Source organism: Phodopus roborovskii, unplaced genomic scaffold, assembly GCF_943737965.1.
Source record: "Phodopus roborovskii unplaced genomic scaffold, PHOROB, whole genome shotgun sequence".
Lineage (NCBI taxonomy): Eukaryota > Metazoa > Chordata > Mammalia > Rodentia > Cricetidae > Phodopus > Phodopus roborovskii.
Window position 1 is genome coordinate 31,361,003 of NW_026126470.1, and position 6,000 is coordinate 31,367,002.

Sequence of the window (6,000 nt, forward strand, 5' to 3'; positions counted from 1 at the left end):
GAGAGGGAAACAGGATAAAGAGGGGAATGTAAGAAGGGACAACTAACACTAAAGGCAATTGAAAAGCAATACGAAACCTACTCCTCTAGAAGCTTCCTAAAATATGTACATACATGAAATGAACTTAAATGGAGTCTCTACATAATGGGTAAGACAATGCCCTATGTGGACATCTACTACCAATTAAAGTCTCCGATGTGAGGAATGGGTTACATCTTGTTGAGTCATTGGATAAGGGGTCCCATAGATACAAGATATTACAAAAGCTGTTGGTTGCTCTCCACAACATGATGGTAAGGCCCTATTGCTAAGACACAACTTACATATGTCATCAGACATGGAGACAGTGATCCGGTGCCCTACTACAAGCTTTACCCTGACTGACTGGCCTTCGTGGTGCTGGAAGATACTCTGTACACTGCCAGAGGAGATAAGCTCACCCAGCTACAAATCTTTGAACCTACGGCAACAACTTGCCTGCCAGATATATTGGGAACAACTGAGCATTGATCTTTAATTGGATTTAAGGATCAATCCATGGGATGGAATCCATTCATGACATTGCTAGAGTGGTCAAGAGACTGAGGCTATATAGATCAAGGGCCTAGGGAAAAAACAAAACAAAACAATGACTGTTATTCTTCTAAAGGACCTTAGCAATAAAATGTAGCCTGATGATACATGTCCAAAGCCAAAGATGGGAGCATTTCTCATCCCTAATCAGAGACACCTCTCACAGTAGATGGGAGTTAACCCACAAATAGACAATGTGTAGAGAGTGAGACGTCTTTATCTAGACCATCAAGGCTCAGAGGAGTATACAGAAGCAGAGGTGGAAAGATTGTAAGAGCCAGACGCTCTACGGAAACAAAGTCTCAGCATGGAGTACAGGAAGTAGACACCAAGTCCCACCCCTAACGCAGGAGCTATTTGCAACGGATACCTTCTGGGTAGGAAAAGGGAAATCAATGGTCTCCCCTGGAATGTCACTGGGGACATGAACCACACTCCAGCGCAGGTCCCATGTCTGGGAGTAGCTGGCCAACCCAAGGTGGACTCCGTCTGTTTGGTTCCTTTGTTTTGGATATTTTGTCCTTGGCTCTGTGTGTGTGTGTGTGTGTGTGTGTGTGTGTGTGTGTGTTGATTTTTCAGTTTGGGGGTTTTGTTTTTGCTTTGAGAGAGAGAACGAACATGAAGTTGTATAGTTAGGGAGGATGTGAGCAGAGTTCAGGCAAGGGGGAAAAGAATCTGATCAAAATATATAAAATGTTTTTCTTTGAATGAAAATAATAATTATTTTAAAAAAAAAAAAAAAAAAAAGGGTTCGTCAGTACTGACCCAGATGCCACACGGGAGCTCCTTCAGGCTCCCAGTTCCTCTATCCTCAGCCCTTGGTTTGCATTTTAAATTACCCATGACCAACCAGTGTCTTCATTTGCACCAGATGCTGGCCAGCCTGTCAGTTCCCTAGGACCAAAACAGAAGGACGAGCCCCAAAGCTTAGCAGGGGAAACCCCTGGTTGTGAAAGCATTTTGTAACTCCTGGGTGGAGCTCAATCATGTGAGTCCTGCCTGAAATCTGACACTTGGGAAAGACCATGTTTGGGCATAGATGGTGTGATGACATCTTTGCAACTGGAACTGACATGGTTTTTGTTCCAGGCGCTGTGAGTAACTGTCCCCTCCCCGACTCCCAAGCCATGTTCAGGTGGCGGCACAATGGCTTAGGGTTGCCAAATACAATTCCCACCAGCTCTTTCCATGTGTCCGACTCTAATCAAACGTAGAACCGGGGCTCATCACATGATCACATGACACAGCAGGGTCCAAATCGTGGACCCATGAGGTCCAGTGGACCAGACAGCGTCGCGGAAGGTGGCAGGCTAGACAAACAGCAATTGAAACATGAGATCCGGAGAGAAAAGGGTTGTGTGTCCACTTCAGTCGCCTCTGTGTAAACCTGGCACTGAGAAATAACCTTCCAGTTAATTAATGACTACAGCAGACAGCGCCATCTCCAAAGTTCAATTTCATCTGCCATCCCATGTACAGCCTGAGGCTGGCTTCACTATGCCCATTTTGCAGATGTGGGCATCGAGGCTTAGAGAAGTAAAATTCCTGCGCTGGAGGGGCTGGCTCCTGATCCATCAGTGGCTCCTGATCAGCTTGTCATGCCTGACCTGTAGCCGATGGCTTAGAGATACAGAGGGATCTAGATGGCCTGGAGCCTCAACCAGAGCCGCTGCCTCCTCTGAGTGTCTACCATCTTTTCAGGGTTGCAGTCTATCTTTTCTGTCCCTGACTGGGGTGCTGCCAAGATAAAGCGCCCTTGCATCCAAATATTTTGCCTATAACGCTCAGGCCCTCAGTCACCAAGTCTGAAGGATGGGGGGGGGGGGCATCTTCCTAAATCATCCACGGATCCCCAGAGAGAGTGTGAGGTGTGCTGAGAAGTTCGCTTAACTTCTGTTCACTGTTTCTGAGTTTGCCCAGCCACAGCTGCACTTATGAGCAATATGTTAGTTAGCCACAGGGAATCCGAAGGTGAACAAAAGCCAGGCCCTCCTTCACTCTCCAGTAAAGAAACACAGGAGGAGTGGGGGGCAACTGGAAGCCAGCACCCAGGACTGTGAGGCTCGGGACCCTGCACTCTCGCCAGGTCTATGATTCAGGGTCCAAACAACTCATTTCTCCTGGGCAGTGTGCTTTAGGGACAGCTCCGGGGGGTCAGCCTTGCCAAAAGCTAACAGGTGTTGGCACCCATGGTTGTGCTGCTGTGTAGCTCAGCCCTGCATTGGGAGCTAAGGCTTCAGTTATCAGAACACATACATACATGACCGATGGGAGATGTCAGTCTGTAAATATGTTTCTCTTATTGGTTAATGAATAAAGCACTGTTGGCCAATAGGAAAGGAAGGTAGGCGGGACTATGAGATTAAGAGGAGAAAGGAAGTAGTAGGGAGGAGAGTCAAGATGTAGAGACTGGAGAGACCCGAGGTCCGGGCCCTCTCTCCGGTAAGATGAGACCATGAGGAAACACTTAGATTAATAGAAATGGGTTAATATTTAAGACAGAGCTAGCCAATAAGAAACTAGTAACAGGCCAACAGCATTATATCTAATACAGAGTCTCTGTGTGTTATTTGGGGCTGGTGCGGCAGAGGGACAAGACTGGCAGGCGGGAAACTACTCATAACACATAACCTACACATGTGAGCACACACCAGACGCATTCATCCATGCACATACATGCATGTTCATATGCTAACACATTGTGCTGGTTTCACGTTAGCTGTTTCTGCTCCTTTTAGTCCGTCCCCCCTCCCCTCCCCCTCCCGTCTTCCCCTTCCCCCTCCCCCTTTCTCCCCTCCCCCGTGTCTAGTGAGCATTGACTCCCCGGCGCTGGCAACCTTTGTCTCATTGAATCTCTGCAAGCTGAAGTGTGATATGACGATGTCAACAATTTGGCGCCTTTTGAGACAGGACGATTATCTGTCCCCACCCAGCTTCTTCCCTGGCGTGCAGATGGCCGCCTACTCTGTCTGGCTCCTCTCTTCCTCCTCCATTTGCAGATACAGCTGTGCCTGCATTCTCCTGGGCCCAAGGTGCCACTCACCTGCATTAGAGCCAGGTGCTTCTGATAAGACGCTGTCCCCAAACCCAGGCTCACCTTGAGGTTCATTTGGTACATGACTCTGAGAGGATGTGGTTCAACACTAAGCAGGCTAAGTTCAGCTTCAGGTCCCCTGGTCGCGTCTGTGCTCTCAAATCTATCCTAAATATATATTACAGACTCAGGGGGCTCTTGCTATAGAAAGAAAATTAACACGAAGTATGCTTCCATTGCAAAGTGCAGAAATTAAATACGGTCAGATCTGATGCCGGAATGAAACTGGAGAGAAGAGGGTTGTAAGTGCAGCTTAGTGGTAGAGGCGGCCTTTGCCTAAGCTTGAGCAAGTCCCAGACTAGGACATGAAAGGAAAAACAGGAGGAGAGGGGAGGGGAGGGGAGAGGAGGGGAGGGGAGGGGAGGGGAGGGGAGGGGAGAGGAGAGGAGGGGAGGGGAGAGGAGGGGATAGGAGGAGAGGGGAGGGGAGAGGAGAGGAGGGGATAGGAGGAGAGGGGAGGGGAGGGGAGAGGAGGGGAGGGAAGGGGAGGGGATGGGAGGGGAGGGGAGAGGAGAGGAGGGGGAGGGGAGGGGAGGGGAGGGGAGAGGAGGGGAGGAGGGGAGGGGAGAGGAGAGGAGGGGAGGGGAGGGGAGGGGGAGGGGAGAGGAAGGAAGGGAAGAGAATGGAACTGGAGAGGACTAGGAGGGGAGGGAGAGTAGGGGAAGAGAGAAGGCTAGACTGGAGGGGGAGGGGAGGGGAGGGGGAACAGGAGACTGGAGTGGAGAAGGAGAGAGATAGGAAAAAAGGGGCAGATAAAAAGAGCCAGGGTTTTTTAAGGATTTACTTTTATTTGTGTGTATGGGAATTTTACCTGTTTGCATGTGTGTACACCACGTGTATGCCTAGTGTCCATGGGGCCGTTGATGTGACTGTGAGTTGTCCTGTGGGTGCTGGGAACTGAATCCAGGCCCTCTGCGGTGCAGTGCGCCTTCTAAACGGCCGAGCCATCACTGCAGCCCCAAGAGTGGGAGATGTTTTTAAAAGGGCGTGGACAGTTGATAAACAGCGAACAGTACAGCTCAGCTATATCAAGGCACTAAGCAAAGGCAAAGGGGCTGTAAGTAGCCGCCCCTGTGGCCTCTGAAGGCAGGGAACTTGTGATCAGAAGGGGCTGCACTCAGGGTGAGCCTCACTCTGCCTGGCCAGCCTTGGTTAGGTGAGCAGAGACGACGCAACAGCCCTGCTACGAAATGCTAGATGTGGGTGGACGGTGCCGGGGAGTGGGGGGGATGGTGCCGGGGAGTGGGGGGGATGGTGCCGGGGAGTGGGGGGGATGGTGCCGGGGAGTGGGGGGGATGGTGCCGGGGAGTGGGGGTGCTCCACTCGAGCGAGCTGCTTCCATATTTCCAGTCCATTCCATGGCCATGCTGCTGCCGTTGCGTATTGAAAAGAATACAGCTGCTTCTAGAACCTGGCTGGCCTCTCACCCTCCAGCCCAAGAGAAGCCGCTCCTGGTGGCTAGGGATTTGGTTGCCTTGGAGATATTCTGGATATTCTGCCAGGTTCTGAGCAGGTAGCTGACCTGGAGGCTACAGGGGAGGGAGCAGAGGCATGGAGGCCTCTGGGTTTGGGAGGCCAGTTGCCACAGCCAAGGTCTCGCCTGTGTTCCTTGAGTGGCTGTGAGTGATCCTACTGATGATGATTGCAGAGGTTGTACAGTTGCAGTAGCTTTGTCAAGAAGACACCACACAGCTTAGGAGGGGAAGGGGAGGGGAGCTGAGCAAGAAATGCTCTGCCCTGGGCAGAAATGATCACCAGAACACAAGAGGAAGGATGGGACCCAGGAAGCTGCAAGTCCCTCTAGAAAGCAGCGTCCTCTGGCGCCCCTTATACATTCCCAAGGTCATTTTCCTGCAGGACTGTGCAGGCATTCTGGGAAAACCACAGAGACGCACTGCAAGCCTCCTCGGCTTTCCCAACTGATGTTGCAAAATACATCTTAAAAGCATCAAAGAGCAAGGGGGGAAAAAAATAATGGGTGGTTGGGTAAAAATAGCACGTTGACATAAAGCCCAGACTTGCTGTCGAACAAGCATATACAAGAAGGGGAAGGCTCACAAGTAAAACATCAGAGGGGACTGGGAGGGAACTCGGCACGCTGGATTCCCACATCTGCAGGGATGAGGCCAAGAGGGGCATCTCTGCTGTGAGGGAGAGCTGGTACTCACTGCTTTGTCTGCCTTAGCTACCTTCCTGAGCCAGAGATAGAATGCCATGGCAAAAGGGAGGAAGGGCTTATCCTGGCTACAGTCAGGCCATCGCGGAGGGGGCGGGGCGTCTCTGTAGAAGGAGCTTGAATGACCTGGCCACTTTATATCCGCACTCAAGAAATA